This window comes from Bidens hawaiensis, unplaced genomic scaffold (assembly GCF_021521415.1).
Source record: "Bidens hawaiensis isolate Kalapana, Puna unplaced genomic scaffold, B.hawaiensis_p1.1 tig00066444_1, whole genome shotgun sequence".
Classification (NCBI taxonomy): domain Eukaryota; kingdom Viridiplantae; phylum Streptophyta; class Magnoliopsida; order Asterales; family Asteraceae; genus Bidens; species Bidens hawaiensis.
Genome location: NW_027501826.1, coordinates 25533 through 51064, shown reverse-complemented (window position 1 = coordinate 51064; position 25532 = coordinate 25533).

Here is a 25532-nt window from a genome sequence, read left to right as displayed (position 1 = left end):
ATTTGCCACTATCATCTTTGTCGTCCTTCATCAAAATGGGATCCTTTGTTTACTTTCTTCGATTTGTATAGGCTATGAAACTAAGCCATTTATGCGGGATCTAGGTTCTTGGGCTCGAGTGAGATCAAAATTCATACTTCATAAATCTAGAACCCGATATATCATACTACATTTTTTCAATTGAATCTAAGCTCGTTTAATACTCATTTTTTGATCGAAACGTCCCTTAAACGAGCTTTCTAGATCAAAACCTATGAATTTTTTTGGTCTTAAGGCTTTCGCATTTTCTTTTTGAAATCTTTAGATCCACACGAATATGTAAATATTTCTTGAGTCTAAGCTAAATCAAAATCTTTAATCTTGAGAGACGAGAATGTGTGTAATTTAGGGTGTAGATTATGGAAAAGGGTCATTAGGGCTAAGGGTTTAGTATTTATTCTAAAGAATCTCCTTTAAGCCTATGACCAAGCCCATAACATTTTATTTGTTTCTTTTAATGTAACGTGAATTAAGGGATGCTACAAATCTACCTTCCTTACTAAACAAACCTGGGTAAAACTTCCATGTCTCATCCTTGACTTCCCAAGTTCCATCCAATCCTTTCATGTGCATTCATAAGACTTTAACCAAAGGGGTAGTCTTGTGACATAAGACAGAGACAAAGAAACATACCCACCTACTCATGCCCCGTCACAACTCACCTAATTTACTACAACCTTCCAACGACTTCACCCGTCATGGAACTGGCTCCATTAAAGCATGATGGAGGTTAAGGCGGTGGAGTCATAGAGAGAAGCCAGAGAACTACAAAAATACTAAGCATTAAACGCAATCGGCTGATGACTTCACCAATCATGGCACCAGCGGTATTAAAGTATGACGGTGTTCATGGCGCGGAGTTGTAAAGCAATGGCAGAGCAAATAAAAGCCAAAGAGAGATGGCGTGGGATTTCAAACCCAAAAGTGTGTACAACCAAGAACAGCGGTACACTTTCATAATTCAAAATAAAGTTCTAAAGCAAGAAGTATAATTGGGGAAGTACATTTTCATTCAGAATTATATATATATATATATATATATATATAGGGGTGGGTTCTAATGAAAACTCCTCTTAAAAAGAAAATTTAAAAACTCTTAAAAACTTCTAAAAAACTACTTTTAACTTTAAAATTTTTTTTAAGTTTCTTTTTTTTTTTCATTATTCTTATATTTTGTTATTGGTTAAAAAAAAAAATTTGTCGGTAACCTCGTCGGTATAGTGCGCATGTGTAATAGTGTGCAGTGCATATATGCAAAAGTGTTTGTATTGCATAGAATACAACACTATAGCACATATTTGATACACACTATTGTATATATGCAATATAAGACTATTACACACATCGAATACACATTAGTACGTATGTGTAATACAACATTAACGCACATGTGCACCACATCAAGTTTTATTTTATTATTATTTTTTTTCAATATAATACAACACTACTACACATATACAATACACAAATATTGAATATATGCAATAAAACACTATTAAACTCAAAATACATAGTAATACACATGTGTAATACAACGGTTTCGCACAGTAATACGTATGTGCATTACAGCGGGTTTTTTTTTGTTTTTTTTTATTTTTCGAGTGAAATATAAGAAAATATAAGAATAATGGCTAAAACAGAATTTTGAAAATATATTTTTATTTTTAATTAAAAATAATTCTTTAGGAGATTTTAGGAGTTTTTTAGTTTTTTCTCTAAAGGTGAGTTTTCTCTTGATCCTCTCCCTTTATATATATATATATATATATATATATATATATATATATATAGGCAAAGTATAGAATGAAAACCCACTTGAGTTGTGAAAACCCGCGAAAACCCTATGTAACATCTTTTTTTTTTTACATGTAATATATGTTGTAACATTTAATACAAAACATCGAAACATTAAAAAAAAATTGTTTTGCTATTTTTTAACATTTTTTTACTAATTTTTTTATATGTTTTTTGTAGAGAGAAAAAATTATATTTATGTTAACATTTTTTATTAATTTTAATTGTGGACCACAAGATTAATCTTTAATTAAAAACATGTGGTTGAGAATGAGTTTCTAGAGTTTTCACAACTCAATTGGGTTTTTATTTTAACCTAACCCTATATATATATATATATATATATATATATTGAGAGGATCAAGAGAAAACTTAAAAACTCTTAAAGAATTATTTTTAATTAAAAATAAAAAAATATTTTTAAAATTTCCTTTTTTGCCATATGTAGTACTGTGCGATACCATTGTATTACACATGTGTATTTATGGTTGAATAAAAGTTAGGTATTATAATATATTAACTAGTTATATTTAGTTAAATAAATGAATGAACATTGGTACTTCAAACATATTTACGTATTTTAGGGCATTGGACGTTATGGAGGTTTAAGGAGTTGATTTACGAGCTTGGAATGAAGGCTTAGAAGTACGGGAATGGGATTGCATGCTTCACGATGTAGAATAAAGAAAAGAAAAAGAATTTGTACCCACTTTTGTCCTTCACGCGACCCGAAGGAGTTAAGCTTCTGGTTCGCGCTACGGGAACCAGTCCAATTCAGACCCCGACTATTTTGTCCTTCGCGCGACGCCATGGACAGGCCCATTACTCGTCCGCACGAAGCGAACCGCCTTAATCAAAGAAAATTAACCCTAATTACTACATAAACACTAAGCCCCCATTTGTCATACCATTACTTCTAGAGGCTAAAGAAGGACCTCAAATCGACTTTATACCATCCCAAAGCTTCCGGTTTGGCTTTTGACCTCATGTTCCTTAAGATAAGTATTGTTAACGATATTTCAATGCTCGGCTAAAACATTCGTGTTCATTCAATGATAGGGTTTGTGTGTTTTAGCTTATGACCAGATTCATTGCGCCTCATGATTAAGAATTTGATTAGGTTATTAATTTGATATTGTTCAATCAGTGCTTGATTTTTTAAACAATTTGTGTTTTTGATTATTGATTAGTGCATCGTTTGTTTGGTTGTGTTCATCAACATTTAGGGTTAGGCTCTTGTGTCATGGAACTAATAATCATCGGCTATTGTTACTTAATTGGTTGTCATAAACATAAATTGGTAATTGGGTAGATCGAGTTCAATTGTGTCAAAAATCCGGTTAGGTTATCGTTTGTCATCACAATCAACCTAATAGGTCTAGTAATTACTGTCCAAATCAAGTCAGGTGGATCTGTGATAAGTTGAATGTCGCATTACCCGAACCTAGAGTGTGTATATTTTATTATTATTGTTTACAAATTTGAAAGTAATCATTTAGTTTTAATATTAATCTTTTCAAAACCGCTTGACATCGTCTGTCCGCTTTAAGTTAAATAAGTAATTTAGTTCAAAATTATAAAAAGCTATTTGCACTTTCCTTGAGTCTCTGTGGAGACGACCTTACTTACCCTACTAGTTATAGGTATTTAAGTCACTAAAATTAATTGTTTGAGTAGACAACGACAGCCTACGTCAAAATGGCGCCGTTGACGGGGACTCAACGCGTAAAGTGTTAATTAGTTTAAGTTTAGCCTAGCTTAGTATAATTCAGTTTAAAATTCTTAAGTTTTAGTTTACTTTTCTTCGTTGATTTTAGGCGGGGTTTTTTGTTTCATGTGTGCAGTCGATCTTACAGGTTGATGTATACAAGATATTCTAGAGACAAAGAGGTGCTACAGTTTGATCTGGAAATCAAAAAATCTGCAAGAAGAAACCGAGCAGCTCAAAGAAAGGTGTTGAATCCACAATTTGAAGTTGGTACATCAAAACCAAAAGAAGTTATGGACAACCCAGAAAACCACCACCCACACTTGTTTCAGCCATAAAACCAAAGGCAACCTCAAAACCAAGAACACTCGGGTTCACAAAACATCCCACCAAACGACATGCCACCACTAACCACAACGTTAAACAAAACCAAAACAGTAGAGGTGGTGACCCGGATCAAAGAAAGTTCCACATGAGAGATAATCGGTCAGTCAGGTCCGAACCACCGAACCATCCAGGTGCATATGAGTTTGAAAGGGTGAATAGAAGATGGGGTTTGTTTCACGATTTTGAGGAGTTTGAGGATGAGGAAAAGATGGAAGACGTTCGTGGGGGTTGGTACTATAAAAGAGAGAAACAACAACAACCCCAACGCAATCGAACACCCGAGCCATTTTAACAACAGAGAGACCGCCGAGCACAGAGAAGACAAGTAATTCAGGAGCTAATTCCCGAGTACGAGTTTGATGATGGAGTCCCGAGGGCCTTTCTTCCATCACCAATTCGGGGAGTTCAAAGCCACTTCATTCCAGAAGTGGTCACGAACCCACTACCCATTTTTATCCTGGTTAGAGATGGAAGAACATTTTCGGTAAGGCAAAGAAGTTTGACTGGGATGCCTACATTTCAAGGGAAAGCTATAGACGAACCATACCTTCTCTTGAGTGAATTAAATGCTCTATGTGCCACCATCTCAAGTCAAGGATTCAATGCTGATGAAGTCAAGTTGGTCGTGTTTCAATTTGGTCTGAAGGATACAGCAAAGCAGTGGTTCTTATCCTTGCCTTCAGCAAGCATTTACATGTGGCAAGATTTGGCTGAGCAATTTCTAGATGAATACTATTCACCGCAAAGAACTTCCGAGGCCTGAACTGCCATCAGAAACTTTCAACAAGGAACGGGCGAAACGTTTCATGAAGCCTTCACAGGGTTTAAGCGATTATTGAGAACCTGTCCTCATAATGGGATAGTGTTGTGGGAATTAATTAAAGCCTTTCATGATGGGTTATCTAATGATGATGTGTTCGATCTTCAGTCGACCACGTGGGTCATTTTAGACTAATGATGAGAATGAAGATTGGCAGCATTTGGAGCGAAATGCTATGAACTCAAAAGACAGGCTCAGTCAAGCCTAATGGTAAAGAGGGCGGTTGTGAAAGCGGTAGATAATGGAAGTTTGGGTAATCGTATGGCACGCTTGTAAAGAAAGTTGGATCATTAGTTGATTGGTGCGGGTATGAGAGAGAAAGGGAAGTCGAGTAGAGCTTACTCGGTTTTCGAAGGTTGTAGTGAGTTAAGCCATGAGATGGTAAGTTGCAGAGTTGTGATAGAAGACGAAGAAGAGAAGGTAAATTTTGTGAAGGGGGAAAGGAGGTACAACAATAATAACAACATGAATTCAAAAACCTACCACTTGTGCCTCCGAAACCACCCGAACTTCAGTTATGGAAACCCGAACACTCAGCAAAACCCGAATATTCAAGGTAGTTCTCAAAGATCAGGATATGAGTCAAACCAAAGACAATATGGGAACAATGTGGGTAACGGTCAAAGAGGGAACAATCATAGAGAGTTTGGGGGGGTACAACAAAGGCTATCAAAAGAATAATCAGCAAGAGCACGGAAACTCTTCGGGTAACAAAAGAGGATTCAATTAAGGATGTCATGGAATTCTTGAAGCAAATGAAGGCAAATTCGGAGGCCCAGAACATGAACGTGAACCAAAGACTAGAACTTCAAGAGAAAGCAAATGCTTCGAGAGATAAACATGTGAGCCAACTCGCGGAAGAAGTACCGAGTTTGAAGAGAAATCCATCCAAGCTGCCAAGTGACACCTTGAAGAATCCGAGCCATTAGAGTAGCAGTTCTGCGAATGGAATAAGTGTCCACATCAACCAGGTAAGTACCCTTAGGAACGGTAAGGTTTATAACATTGGGGTAGCTCCACCACCTTTTATTAAGGATGTGGTGGAGGACTTGGGAGAAGATCGGAAAAGTTAAGATGTTGAAATTGACCAAAATAATAAACTAAAAATGTAACTAATAAAAATGTAAATGAATCGGTAACTAAAACCAGAACACCAACCGGAGACAGGGTCAACGAGTAAAACCGTTCTGTTCCGTTGGGCATGGGTGAATCCCGAAACCTCATCATCACTTAATAAGATGGGCCCACAACAAGAGGAAATGTGGGAAATATTTAAACATGTCAAATTAATTTACCCCTCATAGATGCTATTAACAAGTCCCCGCTAATGCTAAATATTTAAAAGACTTGTGCACTAAAAAATGAACTCATAAATTGCCAAAAAAAGTTGACTTAACTGCAAATGTGAGTTCGGTTTTGACGGGAATCCTCCCACCCAAGCTGCAAGATCCGGGAACGCCAATCATTCAAGTGGGCGATTTTAAAATCGCAAGGGCGTTGTTAGATCTTGGAGCTGGGGTGAGTATTCTCCCGAGAAGCTTGTACAACCAATACGATTTTGGTCCCCTTAGAAAAGCCAACACCACCGTGGTGTTGGCCGATTTGACACTTAAGCTTCCTAGTGGACTTGTGACTGATGTGATTGTGATGATGTTTTAGGATTTTTATTACCTGATTGACTTCCTGGTTCTAGATTACGTGACAATTGACCCGAAATGACAACCGAACGTGATTCTTGATCGGCCCTTTTTGGCCACCGCAAATGCTTCAATAAACTGTGGAACCGAGGTAGTGGACATGGCCTTTGGTAATAAAAATCTCTGGCTTAATGTGTTTTCAAACATGTCTAACCCTTTGGTGAGTGACGAATGCTTCACGGCTGAAGTCATTAACAGGTTGAATCCTCATGAAAGTGAGGAAGATACCACATAGGAGTGTGCTATTTGTTGCAGAGAAACAGTTGAGCATGCATTATAATTGCAAATGGAAGAAGAGGAAGTTGAGGTATATGCTGCAAGTATTGGGAAATCGCCATGGTCTCAACATGTGTAGAGGCTACCAGATATAATTGATTCTAAGTTAAGACCATCGTTGGAAAGTCCGCCGGTTGTAGAATTGAAGGAACTCCCGAAACACCTCAAATTTGTGTTTTTGTGAGAAAGGGAGACTTTACCAGCCATCATCGCCTCGAATTTGGAAGAAGATCAAGAGAAGGTGTTGTTGGAAGTCTTGAAGGAGCACAAGGCGGCTATTGGTTCAACGATAGCGGATTTGAGAGGGATCGGCCTATCCATCATTATGCATAAGATCATCACCGATCCCGAGGTATAACCCGCACACGATGCGCATAGACGGTTTAATCCAAATATGCGGGTGGTTGTGAAGAAGGAGGTTTTGAAGTGGTTGGATGCTGGTATCATTTTTCGATCTTAGACACGACATGGGTAAGTCCAAAAAAAGGTTCCGAAGAAGGCGGGGATCCAGATAACTCGTAATGAGAAAGGTGAGGAGATTGCCACCCGACCGGTAACCGGGTGGCGAATTTGTGTTTATTATAGAAAGTTGAATGCGGCAATGTCTAAAGACCATTACCTTTACCATTCATTGACCAAATCATCGAGAAACTATCAGGTCAGAAGTATTATTGTTTTCTAGATGGCTATTCGGGGTATAATCAAATCGCTATCCCCCCCGATAACCAACATAAGACCATATTTACGTGTCTATACGGTACTTTCGCATTTAGGCGAATGGCTTTTGGTTTGAGTAATACCCGACCACCTTTCAAAGGTGTATGATGAGTATTTTTTCAGATATGCTCGGGGATTCACTCGAAATTTTCATGGATGATTTTTTAATTTTCGGCTCATCTTTTGAAAAATGTTTAAATGAGTTAACTAAAGTTTTAAAAAGATGTGTGGAAACAAATTTGGTCTTAAGTTGGGAGAAAAGACATTTCATGGTTCAAGAAGGGACGGTTTTGGGACATTTCATCTCGAGTAAGGAGATTGAGGTTGACCGGGTTAAAATTCAAGTCATATCTAATTTACCACCACCTACTAATGTGAAGGGAACTCCGGCATTTTTGGGTCATACCGGTTTTTACCGAAAATTCATCAAAAACTTTAGTGTCATAACTAAACCGTTGTGTAATTTGCTATTAAAATATGTACCATTTGTTTTTAATGAAGAGTGTCTAAATGATTTTAATGTTCTTAAAAACAAATTGGTTGAAGCCCCGATCTTGATGTCACCTGATTAGTCACTTCCTTTTGAAATTATGTGTGACACAAGTGACTACGCGATCGGGGCCGTGTTGGGTCAACGGGTGGATAAGAAGCCAGTTGCCATATACTACGCGAGCAAAACCCTTTCCGATGCTCAAAAATAATTATACCACAACGGAAAAGGAGTTGCTTGCGGTAGCATATGCCTTGGATTAGTTTAGATCTTACCTTTGGGGGAGCAAGGTTATTGTGTTTTCAGATCACAGCGCAGTAAAGTACTTGATGGAGAAGAAAGTCGCAAAGCCGCACTTGATCAGATGGATTTTGCTACTCCAAGAGTTTGATGTGGAGATCCGGGACAAGAAACGGAGCGATAATGTGGTTGTGGATCACTTGTCCAGATTAGTGGGAACAGAAGAGGAGGAAGATGAGAGAGCCATAAATGAATAATTTCCAGATGAGCAATTGTTTTTTTATTTCAACTTTACCATGATATACTGATATTTTTTAATTTTCTTATTGTAAATACAATTCCGAAGTTTTGGCTAAGGAAGAAGAAGCAGCATTTCCTCTCTCAGGTACAATATTATGTTTAGGAAGATCCAGAGTTATCCAACGTTGGCGCAGATCAAGTGATGAGGCGTTGCATACCGGGGGAAGAGGTTAGAAGAGTATTGCATCATGCTCATTCATCAGCTTGTGGAAGCCATTTCAGTGGTCATAAGATAGAGCACTGAGTGCTTGCATGTGGATTTTATTGGCTGACTATCTTTAAAGATGCAGCAAGGTTTGTGAGAAATTGTGTCAGATGCCAATAAATGGGTGGCATCTCAAAGAGGGTCGAGATGCCCATGCAACCGATCCTAGTTTTCGACATCTTTGATTTTTGGGGGATTGATTTCATGGGCCCGTTTCCTAATTCGTTTGAAAATTTGTATATCTAGGTGGCGGTCAATTATGTGTCTAAGTGGGTAAAAGCAATCGCCACCAAGACAAACGACCATACCGTTGTTTGTAACTTTGTCTAGTCCAACATATTTTCACGATTTTGTGTTCCTCGCATCATCATTAGCAATGTAGTTCACATTTCAAAAACTTTAATTTTGGCAAATTACTTAAACAGTATAGTGTAAACCATCGAATTGCCACTCCATATCACCCTCAAACGAGTGGGCAAGTGGAGGTTTCAAATAGGAAAATCAAAGAGATTTTACAAAAACGGTAAGGCCTGACAGCAAGGATTGGTTAAATAAACTAAATGATGCTTTATGGTCTTACCGCATTGCTTATAAAACGCCTATTGGAACCACCCCTTATCGGTTGGGGTGTCATTTACCTCTTAAACTAGCCCATCGTGCGCTATGGGCGGTTACGAATATTAATCTAGATTATGAGTGTGCAAGTAAACAGAGAAAGTTGAACATACGCGAGCTGGAAGAGTTGAGAGATGAAGCATACGAATGTGCATCCGCTTACAAAGATAAGATGAAGAGGGTTCATGAGGCAAAGTTGCAGAGAAAAATGTTTGAAGAAGGGCAACGAGTTTGGTTGTATAACTCGCGATTGAAACTTTTCACGAGAAAACTGAAGAGCAAATGGACGACACCATATCAAGTTAAGCGAGTTGGCGAGTTTGGAGAGTTCGAGATCGAGGATTTCGATGATCATCGAAGGCAGGTTGTGAACGGGCATCATTTGAAGCCGTATTTGGAAGATGCGGATTTGAACAAAGAGATACATGAGTCGGAAGTTTGCTTCATGGTGGACGAACCGATGTATTCGGTTAACTAAAAAAACCAAGGTTTGTCGAGATGTAGGAATTCAATTTCGCGCTAACCAGGAGGCAATCCTGCATTTGTAAGTTGTATTTTTGTATATTGAGTCTTGTTAGTTTAACAGTTTCCTCGAATGCGCAGTGTTAAGCAAAGATCGAGTGTGGGGACGCGGCATTGTTGATAGTCGTCCAGAGGTTTTTGTAAGCGAATGTGTTGCTAGAGGGAGCCCCATGTAAGTATTTGATGGGTATGTGGTGACAAAAGTTGGTGACAGAGGAAGATAAGCAAGAAAACGTAAAAGGCAGAATTTTTTTATCACCAAAAATTGTCATTTTTCCTCTGTGAAAAGGGTTCTTTACGCCATGCCAACCAGTTTTTAAGGATGTCCTTTGCGCTATGCGAAGGACAAAGACGTCAAACAGTGTTGTATTCCTTCGCGCTATGCGAAGGAAAAAGTGTTGAGGTTGTTCGCGCGAGCGAACTAAGAAAACCCTAGAACAATTTTTTTGTCGTTCGCGTATCGCGAACTGCTGTCATAGTCTCCTTCGCGCGACGTGAATGAGCGAAAATCTACAAAAATAAATTATAACTGCCAACACAATCATATTATCCACACCACATCACAACTATATTTTCTTATCATTATATCTGAATTTGATTACACCACCACCACATACCGCCGCCACCGCCATAAGCCGGCACCACAACCATATCCTTATTTCATCACTTAATTCTCATACCGATTCAAGGTATGTTGGTAATTTTGTTTTGAATCGGTTAAATTGTTGTTGGTAAGTTTGATTTCAGATTGTTTATGTGTCTGAATGTGTGATTTAGGGTGTCGGTTTGTTGATGTGTGATTATTTGAAGGTGTTAGTGCGGGTTGACGGATTTGGTTCGTTAAAAATGAGGTATTTTGAACAAGGGATTATCCGGGTTTTGAGTTTGTTTGTATGCGGTTATAACCAGATTTGGGTGATTGGGTGGCTGTGTTTATGAGTTTTGGGTCGCCTGAATTATTTCCGACGATGTTATTATGGGATTTGATGACAATTTTGATGAAAATGTTTTGGTGTTGGTTTGTCGGGTAGTTACATTTTTGGTTAAAATTCAGTTTTGAATTGGTTGTCGTATGCGGTTTTTGTCTAGATCATTGTTAATCGTGTTTTATAACTCATGGGTGGAATATATTCGATAGTGATGGGTTTTGGTTAAACATGAACCTGGGGGTTGCTTGTTTTCTTATTTAAAACGGGTTTTAAATGTTCAATGCTTCCCACGTGCGTTTTGAGGAAAATTAAGTTTTTGGAGTCTTATAATTAAAAAAAACTTGAAAAATTATAAAAAATTTTATTTTATGTTCATTTTTGTTTTCTTTCTTTTATTTATTAGTGTATATTTTATTAGTATACTATTCATGGGGACAATCGCTACCGAAATGCTATACGGTTTTCGTCCAAAAGTTTTTAGTGACACGAACTAATTGTCTTAATTAGATGTAGATGTCACATGAAGCAGGAGGATCGGGAGCTTCTAGGAGGATGCGATCGAAGAGGCAGCAGGGTTTTGACTATACTACACAACAGTACTCAAGGCTAGCTATTCACTACGAGGTAGATGATATCCCTGTCGATGGAGTTGCGGTTGAGACGATCACCGGTGGAGAGGATTTTCAACATATCATCCTGCGGTTTAGCATGAATATATCGGAGAGAGAGATATATGACAGGATTTCTGTAACACCCCGGCTTAAGCAGAAACGCCCGAGTGCGACGTACAGATTGTTCAAACACACGTGACACTATTTTATGACCATAATAACATTAATTCATTTCAAGAAACATGTAACACAAGTTTGAATGCATGAACAAACCAAATCATACAACTACAATAATAATAATCCGTTTATTTGAATACCCTAAATAAACTAAGTGTCATCCAATACTTCATCCTCTAATCACGGTACCTATAACATATGTATAAAATACGGCCAGCTATAAATATAGCTGGTGAGATTTCCACAGTTTGATATATATATATATATATATATATATATATATTACATAAAAACCATACAATTCCGTGAACTCGTAAAATGCGCATGTAAGGGTACTTTACACTCGATGCAATGGACCTAAGTGTAAAGAACAAACGAAGGTCCTTTCCAGTTGAGGCTACCAACGTACTCGGATATGAGGTCCTTTTTCCACTCGATACAGATGGACCTGAGTGCAAAGGGAGGGCGTATAATCATACTTATTGAGGCAACCACTTGAAATCCACATATATAACAAATAAGCAAGTAAGCATACAAGTCCATGATATGAATTGTAGTTTGTAAGCAAAGTTGTAAATCTTGAAGTTTAATAATAGATACATATGCTACCCTAAAATATGCAAACATTAAAAAAGCGGTTGTGAAAACTCACCTTATAAATTGAGGTAAAAGGGAAACCCGAAAGCGTTGAGAATGGCAAAGAATCAAACGCGCCATAAAAGCCGAAACAAGCGATCCGCACTAACTAAATTAGGTAAAAACGAGACTTAATCGATAATCGTACGAGATTGCTTTATTGATAACTTATAAGGAATATTTTATATTATTTTATATTCTTTGATTATTATTTATGTTTTAACGAAAAATCGGTTATTTATATGATATAAGTATTTTAAAGATGAGGATATGAAGTTTGAACGTTCGAAAATTTTACTTGAACTAGTGTTTATAAGTCAAAAATAAAATTATTGCTTTAACGAAACGCTTTTTAGTAAATTAAAGTTTACGTTACGATTAGTAAAAGATTTTTAGTTACGGTTTATGAAAACGAGAAACTTGGTTTTTATGTGTGAAATGGTGAGATTTATTTTATAATAAATTTACATAATTTTTATTTAATTAAAAAAAGTTTTTATTTATTTATTTTGATTTTTAATTGATTAAAGTGATTAATTAATTATTAATAAACCGATATTAAATAATATATAAAAAAAATGTGACTGACCCGGGTTTCGAACCCGGGTCTTGAGGTTATAAGTTCAGTGTGTAACCAAGTGCTCTAGGGAAGACAACCGTTAAGATTATGGTTTTAATTTTATATATATATATACATATATATATATATATATATATATATATATATTACTAATTTCTAATGATTTTTAATAATAATAATAATACAGTAAACCGTTTTAAAATAAAGAAAACCCGGGTCTGATCTTCATTATACTAACGTAATAACCACCGGACCATTTGCTTCATTCAGTTTGGTTATAAGAAAAATTATATATATACAAACACTAGATTCATCATCTTCTTTACAAGAACCCTATTTTCAATTGATCATATCTGTTCATTGTTTGTTGAAATTACTTTGGTGGTTTTGTTTGTTATATCAAAACTAAACAAATGCATGTAATTACTACCTCAAAGGGTGTTAAATTGACGGAGAACGGGACTTCACCGGAGCCGGAAGTTAGGCGCAATATTACGGCCAAAAACAGAGAGAATTAGAGAGAAAGAGGGATGAGAGTGAGTTGTAATGAAGCTTCGGTTCCTTTCTATACTAGTAAGAGGAGCGTGTATGCGGTAATTACATTAATTTGATTTTCCGGATTTCAGGCGAAGATTTTGGGTTTGATTCACGGTTTAAAACGCAATTAATTAGTTTGTTAAGATATTATATTGACGATTAATGATTTAATATTATTTAATTGGGTAAAAAACACGTCTAAGGATGGTGGCGGCCACCTCCGGTGCCGGATTCCGGCGGCCGGAGGCCCCGCCGGAAAAACGCGGGGGTTGGGACGGGAATAGGGTTGGTTTTACATATTTTATTATTTAATTTTTATAATTTAAATAGAATTTACACTTTAAACCCCCCAAGATTCAAACTTTATTTAAAACAGATTTAATTTAATATTTATGGATTGAACCTTGAACTTTGAAATGTTATGATTTATTATTTAACATTAAGAGTTTTGGATACTTACACATTAACCCGAAGGTTGATTAACGATAAGGCTCAAGATTTGGTAAACGAAGCAATAAAGTACGTTCGGACGCACATTGAACATCAAACATCGGGAACGTAATATTAATAGTAAATAATGAACAAAATACATTGAATGATAAACCGAGTCGGAAAACATTGACGAATGTCAAACGAAATCTCTTGAATATAAAGTATAAAGCTATATATATATGAAAACAGAAATCCGAAAATTCGTAACGGGTTAGGTTTTCGGGTTTGAAAAGTAACGGATGTTACAGGATTCACAACTTTTAGAAATTTCGTCCCGAAATTAAAATAAAAGTAAAATTTTAAAAGAAAACAACTCATATGAGGAGTTGTTTAAAAGTTTTAACGATTTTTATATACATATTTAGATAAAAAAATAACGTCGATCTTTGAATGGCTCGAAAGACGCCACAAATGGGAATATGGTAAGGACACTTATATATAGGATGTACCAGCGGCGTATCCACCATGCCCTTATCATATTTTATTTGTCACGTCTTTCAATATCATTCCAGGTTTCGAGTTATTGCACACAAAGTACTTATTATGTCTTCCATGCAAGGACTTGGATAATTACGTCGGATGGTCATAATTACCTTTATCGTCGGATGGTCAACATAATCCGTCCCATTGTGTGGGTTTAAAAATATAATAAGTCCTTATGTGAAAACTTTAGAATTCAAGAACGATGAACTATATATAGATCAAAATTCAATAACATATAGGAGCCAACCCTTAAGATCAAGGATAAGCGAGAATATGAAATCATTCAAGTTTTAAAGATACAAACGATGTTTACCAAAACAAAATGCGTGAAACTCTTGAGTAGAATGAAATAGTTTAGAATAACGAATGACATAAATTGAAATCACGAACATGAAAAAAAATAAATAAATAAAGAAAAAAAATAATATATATATATATATATATATATATATATATATATATAAAGTTGAGAATAACATGTTAAGTAAACGTAGCATTGAGCTACAAAAGGTAAACCTGCAAGTCGATAAGCATTGGGTTCGAGAATAATAGCGAGACTTTAATAAAAGAATTAATTAAGTCCTTGGAGTCACTAATGACCCGATAAACAAGTAAAATAACAACATGAATAAGGGCCACATTTGAGGTTAATACATAATTGCGATTTCGAGATCAAAGTAAAACATTGACCTCAATTCGGTAAAACATTGAGAACAAAATAATCGAAATATCAAGTTTTATTGAAAATATTGACCTCAAATTGGTAAAACATTGAGAACAAAATAATCGAAACTTCAAGGTCGAATTAAAATACTGACCTCAACTTGATAAAGCATTGAGGACAAAATAATTGAAATTTCAAGATCGAATTAAGATATTGATCTCAAATTGGTAAAACATTGGGATTATGAATAACAAAATTATCTGAACAAAACGTTGAGCGGAAATAGAACAATATGACTAAACAATTCGTATAACAAAAATAAACTCAACATGTGTATAAACACGCTCATTCCAACTCCCACTAAACGATTACGTTTATGGGAAATCGGTTATAGACCACGAGATTGAAATAACAAAGTCAACCGATTCAAAATGCAATATGTATGAAAATAGTTCGCTAATTAACGAATAATCAAGCTTGGTTTTAACTTCATAGAAAACCTTTGAATGGAATTCGATACCTATAACCTCATGAAAATGAACGGAATAATATTTCTAACATATGAAGGAAAACAAAGGGATAATTTGCGATGCTTGTCTTCTTGAAGATGGGTGTTGCCGTATGAAGGTTATTATGGTGCGGTGGTGTGGTTTACTACTCCGAAATTCGTTGGCGTTGACAAAGGAGTGAAAAGAAACGATTGCTGACATTGTTTGTGAAGGTCGTTTGTAGGGACGCGATGTCTAAAATTCAAAGGAAATTTATGATAATAATCTTGCATCTATACTTAGCTAGTTAAAAAATTTTGGAAAACTTTCAATGTAAAGGATTTCCCGGTTGAGTGACTGTTTAAGAAAATGGAAGTCCTTAGATAAAATAGCTCGTTGATAGTAATATAATAGCCTCATGGCTTAAGAATTGTTTAAAGCAAAAAATTTTATTTTAATAGTTTTATTGGAATAATAATAACAATGGTATTAATAATTTTAAGGGTAAAAGTAACAATAGTAATAATAAGGTAATGACAGTAATAGTAATAATAGTAGTAATAATAATAATAGTGATAAAAAATGAACCATTTGAATTTTCGTAAAGTTCTTTTAATACAAAAACTACTTGAATATTTTTTGCATAACAGAATATATACTTATTAATGATTTAATTAAAATAATTAAGGTTTGAATTTTCACGAAAAATAATGTTTGTAAAAGAACTGAATGTGAAAAAAGAGTGTAAGAAATAATAACAGGTTTGAAAAGGCGAAGTATTGAAGTCTAAAGTCAACTAAACCCTTGAGAGGTCAAGGAACGCAGGGTATGGCTTTGTATGGCAGAAACAAGTTAGGCCTTATAACGGGTGTGCTCGAGTTACTATAATAGTAGCGAGTATGAAGTTCGAGCATGAGATAAGGCATAAGGTGGGTAATAGGTCGTAGGAATAAAGGTGTTGTGTCGAGTATGTATAGTTATGAGACAAAAGTTGATGAGTTGGCCGATATTAACAGCATTCGGAACAACTCGACATCAAAGGACGCGTTCTCGTGTAAATATCTTTCTTAGGTTGGGTTTGAGTATCCAAGAGCTAGGTTAGGTTTGGATTTACTTAGGTGTAGCTTTGAGTTTTGAATGTATCGTTGTGGTTGGTAATGAATCATGGTTTGTCACGGTCGGGATTGCGATGGTCAATTGATTAATGATTTGGGTTGTCGTTTTGTGGGTTGAGTTTCGAGGGCAGCATTAACAAAGAAAACGAGAAAACTCGCTACGAAGTGTGAAGAATTTACGTGTCTCGAAATGTATATATGAAATTCATATCAAAAGAAAAGTTACATGAGCGATTCCTAAAATCGGAATCCATCTATAAATATTTATATAGATAAGTAAGTACAATCGAATGAAACAAAATTTGAAATCAAAATCGAAATCGAAATGCTCATGAGTCAGTATTGATCTCGTAAAATTTTGATTAAAAAATATATCAAATTTTGTAACAAAAACATGGAATTAATACAAACCTAATATGTGTAATAAAATCGAATTGAAAATCGAGTGTTTATGTACCACCATAACTTTTCGAATTCAATTAAAACTATAAGAAACAAATTTTATAAAGAAAACAAATTGATAATCGACAATTCATGCATCACCATGACCTTTCAAATTCTCAATTTAAAACGCACAAGAAAACGAGTGTTGAAAAATCGACGATTCATGTATCACAATTAATTTTCGAATTCTCACTTTAAAACACACGAAAAAACGAGTATTGAAAAATCGACTATTCATTTATCACCATGACCTTTCGTATTTTCAATTCAAAGTATAAATAATAATGAATATATACAAATAAAGAAAATGAATTGAAGCTCGATTATTTATGTATCACAATGACCTTTCGAATTTTTCAAATTATAATAATAATTGAATTTATAAATTAAGAAAACGGGTTGAAATTAAACCATTTATGACTTTTAGAAATTTCAATGAATATAAACACAGAAAACGAATTGAATCTCTAGTATTCACATATCCCAGTGACTTGTCAAAACCACAATATAAGTGATTGAGTTTTCGGAATCACACGTTATATGAATCCTCATAATTTGTATGTTCAAATAAAAATAAAAATGTGTAATCAATTCGAACTGAAAGTTGGGTTATATCACCACGACTTGACAGACTTACAATTAAAACGTATAAATCAAAATGCGTAATTAAATCGAACCAAAGGCTGTTTATTCGTGTATCACCACGACTTGTCGGACCTTTAGTTAAAACACATTGTAAAACATTGAGGGTCGGAGTCACACGTCACATGAACCACCATGACTTGTGTGACATCCTAAGGAGTGCAACCATATCCTTATCACAAAGAGGACATGATCACGGTTGAAAATAAAAAGTGGTGACTCATATGGCGTTTGGTGTGGTACGTTTTGGCCTAATAAGTTTCATGCCCTTCCTAAACTCTCCATGTAAGCAACCGGGTCCAGCGTCTGATTGGATATATGCACAATGCTTATCCTTAGGTTTCATGAACCTTGGTGTCAAGAGTTCGAGAAACAAGCAAGTCCCCCTTCTAGTTACTACATACCCGCCACGACGAATCATCTTTATGCAGAAGAAACATCGGAACACCACAGTAAAAAAACTGATTGGAAAGTTTTGAAAATCTTTGCTTTTAGGCATAAGCCTTGGACTTGTGTGTGCTTTGTGTACATGAGGTGTAAACGATTGGAATGCCACCGTTTGAGATGTTGTATGGTAGGAGGTGTAGGACTCCAGTTTGTTGGGGTTCCATTGGTCAGAAAAAGTTGAGTAGTTTGGAGGTGGTTGAAGCTACGACTGAGAAGCTCGATAAGATTAAGGCTTTTATGAAGGCCGCTCAGGATCGTCAAAAGTCCTATGAGGATAAAAGGCGAAGACCTATTGTGTTTGAGGCTGTGGATCGGGTTATGTTGAAAGTTTCTCCTTGGAAGGGTAGTGTTCGTTTTCGTAAAAGGGCAAAGCTTAGTCCAAGGTTCATTGGTCCGTTCCGTATATTGTCTCATGTTGGTGAGTTAGCGTATAGGCTGGAATTGCCTGATGAGCTCACGGGGATTCATCCAACTTTCCACGTGTCCCATTTGAGGAAATGTTTAGCTGATGACGAGGCCCACGTGCCTCTTGATGATATTGAACTTGATAGTAAATTGAACTACGTTGAAGAACCGGTTGCTATAATTGATCGTTAGGAAAGGCGTTTGAGGAATAAGGTGGTTAGACAGGTGAAGGTGCAGTGGAGGCACCGTAGGGGCTCCGAGGCTACTTGGGAGTCCGAAGATGAGATGATGAAACTCTATCCACAGTTGTTCCTGTCGCATCGGGATTCGGGGACGAATCCAATTGTAAAGGGGGTGGACTTGTAACACCCGTTAATCTCGGTTCATAGATTTAAAGCTTGTAAAGTATGTATAATTCTCTGGATTTAACCGACGTTTCTCGGAAGCCTTTACATCATCCCGGTACGTTTAATCGTTTAACTTTCTTCCAAGTTGCCTTATTATTCAAATTAGAGGGGCTAGAATGAAATATTTTTATGTTATAACATAATACTTAAAACCCTAACTCCCCCCTCTCTTGCTGGTCCGATCGGCGCAAACACAGCCCCCCCCCCCCCCCTCTGCGATTTTCCTTTTTCCAGCCAAGTCGTGAGCGTAAAACATTAATTAAAGGTTACTACGATTCCCCAAGTCTTTTACACCTTAATTGACCCTTATATCACGTGTATTAATCGTTAAATTGCGTGTTGTAAGCTTACCGGGTTGTTGTCCAATTGAGCATTTCCGGGACTGTTTTGGTTGAGGTTATTGCACCAAAATCTTCCTAGGTATGTCTAGTATAACATACTTAAAAATCATGTTCATTGGTGTTCGTTAGGTTGGTCAACTAGTTGTAGTTTGATTGTTATGTTCGGTTGACTAGAATTGTAGTTTGGTGCGTTTAACGCGAGGGTTGAAGTGATTAATGACCAATTCAGCTTGGGGACACTCGGTTTGATGTACGGGCTGTTGAAAAATCATTTTTATAAGTTATGGGGCTGAATTGGTTATCGGTTACTCAAACGGATCGGTACAACGCGCAATTTCGTTTATTGAATAGTTGGTGCGTTGTACTTGCGAGTTACCGACCCATTTGATTCGTCTGGCGTCGTGTGGACTTGTTGGCTGTGATTTTATCATATTGGGCCAACACGGGGCTGAGTTGGATGTTAACGGCCTAAACGACTCTTAAACGCGCGTGCTAGTGTCACTTAGTGCTTCCAGGGGCAGTTTGGGAATTCTTTATTCCCGGGAGTATCTAAGGATCGTTTGGGTGAATGTAAGGCCTTGGGTGGCTTTTGTGATTGAGTTTGATGAGGTCGAGACTTTAGGTAACTCGAGCCATGTTAGAACGTCTCGTAGGATAAACGAGTCATCTCGATGTCGTTAGTAATGTTTGAATGTAAACCGACATGTGTTTGAGTTTTGGGACTACTTAGGGATTTTCTAGCTCGTGGTGAACACGTGCCTTGTGTCAGGTGAGTTCATGATGCCCCTTTTAACTCTTTTTAAGTTTTGGGCTAGCATGCACACCTAAACGATTTTGCTTGATGAAACGTTTAAACTATTTTATATAGGCTTGCTTGTATATGGTAGGCCTTGGGATGTTATAGTATGTATGTATGTATTATTGTATGGACAATATTTGGCGATGTTAGTAGTCGTTATCGACTACGGATGTTACATAAGCCTACTTTGTGTTTGCATACGTTGATGAGATGTTACGTGTTTGGGTTGTACGTTTGCTCGACCCTGATGTTATTATTTGGATGTTATATATATATATATATATATATATATATATATATATATAGGGATGCACTTATAAGGATGTTTATATATATGTATGTATATACATATAGATATAAGGATGATTATGTATTTAAGATGATGGCCAAACTGATTTATCCCTTTTATAGTTTAAAACCTTTGGAATGACTATTATTATTAATGTTATTTATGAAAACTTGAACTCACTCAGCTCAAGCTGACTTTGTGTGCATGTTAGTGTGAGTTTCAGGTTAGGAGGTGGAGGCATTACCGCTTGGACGTGCACGAAGCTACTTGGACGGTGGAGGGCATGCTTAGTCGGATGTTTCAATAATTAGAAACATTTTCTTTTTGACATTTGTTTAAATACATTTAAATTGGTTTTGGGCATAATTCCCGGGTTTTGGGAACTTGTTTTATCAATTATGGTTTTCCGCTGAATTATACTCTGAGATGCTTATTTTAATGAAACGAACTGTTTTTGAGTTTAAGTATTTCTAAGTGTTTTGTATGAATATCAACTGTAGGGTTCCCGGGATTCGGGGCCTTACATAAGTGCATTTGAACAATCAAGTAAAGGCCCACATAATTTTCTAATCATGCAACCTGGATAATTAAATAATTAAGCTATAGATAAACTAGAACACTAAGTCTAATGTCCTATCTTATAGCCCCGGCTCTGATACCAATCTGTAACACCCCGGCTTAAGTGGAAACGACCGAGTGTGACGTACAGATTGTTCAAACACACGTGACACTATTTTGTGACCATAATAACATTAATTCATTTCAAGCAACATGTAACACAAGTTTGAATACATGAACAAACCAAATCAAACAACAAAGTAATAATAATCCGTTTATTTGAATACCCTAAATAAACTAAGTGCCTTCCAATACTTTATCCTCTAATCACGGTACCTGTAACATATGTATAAATTACGGTTAGCTATAAATATAGTCGGTGAGATTTCCACAGTTTGATATATATATATATTACATAAAAATCATACAATTCCATGAACTCGTAAAATGCACAAGTAAGGGTTCTTTACACTCGATGCAATGGACCTGAGTGTAAAGAAAAAACGAAGGCCCTTTCCAGTTGGGGCTACCAACGTACTCGGATATGAGGTCTCTTTTCCACTTGATACAAATGGACCAGAGTGCAAAGGGGGGCGTTTGATCATACTTATTGAGGACGAGGATATGAAGTTTGAACGTTCGAAATACTTGAACTAGTGTTTATAAGTCGAAAATAAAATTATTGCTTTAAGGAAACGATTTTTAGTAAATTAAAGTTTACATTACGATTAGTAAACAATTTTTAGTTACGGTTTACGAAAATGAGAAACTTGGTTTTTAAGTGTGAAATGGTGAGATTTATTTTCAATAAATTTACACAATTTTTATTTAATTAAAAAAGTTTTTATAAATTATTTTGATTTTTAATTGATTAAAGTGATTAATTAATTATTAATAAACTGATATTAAATAATATATAAAAAAATGTGACTGACTCGGGTTTCGAACCTGGGTCTTGAGGTTATAAGTTCAATGCGTAACCAATTGCTCTAGGGAAGACATCCGTTAAGATTATGGTTTTAATTATATATATATATATATATATATATTACTAATTTCTATTGATTTTTAATAATAATAATAATACAGTAAACCGTTTAAAAAAAAAGTGTGCTTGACCCAGGTTTCGAACCCGGGTCTGATCTTCATTATACTAACGTACTAACCACCGGACCATTTGCTTCATTCAGTTTGGTTATAAGAAAATTATATATATACAAACACTAGATTCATCATGTTCTTTACAAGAACCCTAATTTCAATTGATCGTTTCTGTTCATTGTTTGTTGAAATTACTTTGGAGGTTTTGTTTGTTATATCAAAACTAAACAAATGCATGTAATTACTACCTCAAAGGGTGTTAAATTGACGGAGAACGGGACTTCTCCGGAAGTTAGGCGCAATAAGTGAGCGAGTTGTAATGAAGCTTAGGTTCCTTTTTATACTAGTAAGAGGAGCGTGTAAGCAATAATTACATTAATTTGATTTTCCGGATTTCCGGCGAAGATTTCGGGTTTGATTAGTAGTGTTAAAACGCAATTAATTAGTTTGTTAAGATATTATATTCACGATTAATGATTTAATATTGTTTAATTGGGTCAAAAACACGTCTAAGGGTGGTGGCGGCCACCTCCGTCGCCGGATTCCGGCGGCCGGAGGCCCCGCCAGAAAAAATGGGGGTTGGGACGGGAATATGGTTGGTTTTAACATATTTTATTATCTAATTTTTATAATTTAAATAGAAGTTACACTTTAAACCCCTCAAGATTCAAACTTTCTTTAAAACAGATTTAATTTAATATTTATGGATTGAACCCTGAACTTTGAAATGTTATGATTTATTATTTAACATTAAGAGTTTTGGATACTTACACATTTAACCCGAAAGTTGATTAACGATAAGGCTCGAGATTTTGTAAACGAATCAATAAAGTACATTCGGACGCACATTAAACATCAAACATTGGGAATATTTTATTAATAGTAAATAATGAACAAAATACATTGAATGATAAACAGAGTCAGAAAACATTGACGAACGTCAAACAAAATCTCATGAATATAAAGTATATAGCTATATATATATATATATATATATATATTTGAAAACAGAAATCCGAAAACTCGAAACAGGTCGGGTTTTCGGGTTTGATAAGTAACGGATGTTACAATTTCTAATGTCGGGTTGTTATGTCACAAGAAGTTTGATTGGGATCTGTTGGACACGCTCGGACAGGTTGACCGGGTTAGAAATTATTTGGGCCCACATTGGTCGAATGGTTTACGGTTTGAGCAGATCCAATACGAGGAGCTGGTGTATGAGTTCTATTTGACGTTTCGGCACAAGATTGGAGATTTCGATAAGTCACATGCAGTTTCATTTTCTCTTGGGAGCAGATATTTGAGATGATTGTGCCTCAGTTTGCTGTGGTAAATGGGTTGTATAGTGAGGCAAATGTGCAGACTCAGGCTTTTAGAGAGAGTATATGGGGAGTTACTACTAGTACCCGTAGATACTGATATCGACTGCTGATTTGGCAGTTTTTTGGAGTACTATTTTTTAGGGGTCACATTCGAGTAGTGTGGTTTCGTCTGCCATTCATGACCGCGTCCACAGGTAAATTCATCGTGTTCTCACATCCACTTTCATTGGCCATCAGTCGGACCATGACATGTGTAGTAATTTTGATCTTTTGTGTTTGCTTGGGACTGTTGGAGGTGTTGAGGTGAATATGGCTACATTGTTGTTGAAATCATTGGGTCGAGGAGCTTCGCAGGGCTGATACAGCTGCGACGAGGTTGGCGTTGGGGCCGATTATTACAAGGATGGCCCAATATTTAGGTGTGTTTGGGAAGTATCCGATTGAGTATCTAGCAAAGGGGCAAAATACAGGTGTGGTTGGTATCAAGGATGCCCAAAAGGCGGGCATATGTACGTATGATGACTCACCGCAGTGGGTTGCGGTGAAGGACTTTGGACAGGGTGCTGGTTCACGTAGGCAGCGTGTGGATAGGCCACTTGCCCGACCACGTCAGAGGCAGCGATGCCAGCCGAGTCCACCACCAGCATAGCAGCATCCATAGCCTGTTACTCTGGATTATGTGTTTGAGAGACAATTGCAGATGCATGACGAGTTGAGGGGTTATCGTGATGAGTTTCGTGGTTACTAGGATGAGAATAAGGGTTATTTTCGAACGATGTTTGATTTTTGGATATTCCGTTGTCGGGTTCGCTGCATCAGCCACCATCTGGTTCTGCTGGTTATGGAGACGTTGGTGGAGGTTATTATAGAGCAGGAGGATCCGGTGCCAGCGACGCCAGTGATGATGATGATGATGATGATGATGATGATGATGATGATGATGATGATGATGATGATGATGGTAGCAGCCGCCACAACCGATATTTTGGGTTTATCTTTAATTTTTCCCTTAATTTTTGTTTTTATTATCATATGATCTGTACTGATATTATAACTATTATTTTGCTGGTAAAGCGAAAATGAATGGGAGGTTCGGTTGGGTAATAAATATGGACTTTTATATTCGGTTTGTTGCTTGTATATTTTTTTGTTATAGTTGAACTATGTCGGTGTTGTTTACTATAAACCCTCACGAGACCATACTCGTCCACCTGGGCTACCCGGGGGGGGGGGGGGGGGGGAGGGGTTAAAGGGCATGTTGCATACGCTAAATGAAATTATGATTCCTACGAAAGTGAGGTAAGTCTTTTAAACTTTTTACTCATTTAAACAAATTTGATTATGAAAATTTATTTAAAGCTCGATTGGTAATTAAAATTAGCGGTTTTGCAAACGGTTTAAAAGACCTATTTTAATACTTGTGAGAAGCGTGCTTCAACATGTTTGAGAGTTTGCAGATATCGTTTCGGGAGTTGAGGAGATAGGTTCACCAAGGGCACGAGAGTCAGACATGAGTGATTTTCTTATTTATCAGGTGATTTCTTTTTCATAATCTTCTTCGTTTTGCTAGTTTTTATGTTAAAAGTGTAATTGTATTTGTGTATAATAAATTAGAACCATCACATTAGCTTGGTTTTAAAATTGAGCTGAAAGAAATTTTAACCCCGTCCCTATTAATGTTCTTTGAATGCTAATTTTTAAACATTGAGGACGATGTTTGCCTCAAGTGTGGGGATGGGGGAGAAACTGAAATTTTAAAAAGTGTTAATGTTTCTTGAATATGAATTTTTACAAAATAAATGGAAAATGATAGAAAAATTGGAGATTGTTTTTCAAAATTATTATATATATGAGATAATAAAAACGGGAATGCACATAATTTGGGATGTGCTAATAGGCTCAGCCTTAAGAATGAAGGACGGTTTGGTTGTTAACTTAAGTGAACCTTTAAATTGCTTGACCTTTAGTGGGAAACACCATCGGGTTTTGTTTGTTTAGCTAAACCTGTGTAAAGACCAGGATGAAAGATTGAGCCATACTCAAGCCTTTTGTTAGATTTGATAACTAGAAATGGAATTTTTAAATATGAATAGACTATTGAATAATGCTTGGATAGTCTTAACATTAGAGTATGCTAGATGGCTTGTGATATAAACATAAATTAAAAATACTGCTAGTTTAACTGGTTAACGCTTCATATATAGGTGTATGGTTTTATAGCCTTAAATCCCGTATTGATTGGATGCTCCGGAGTT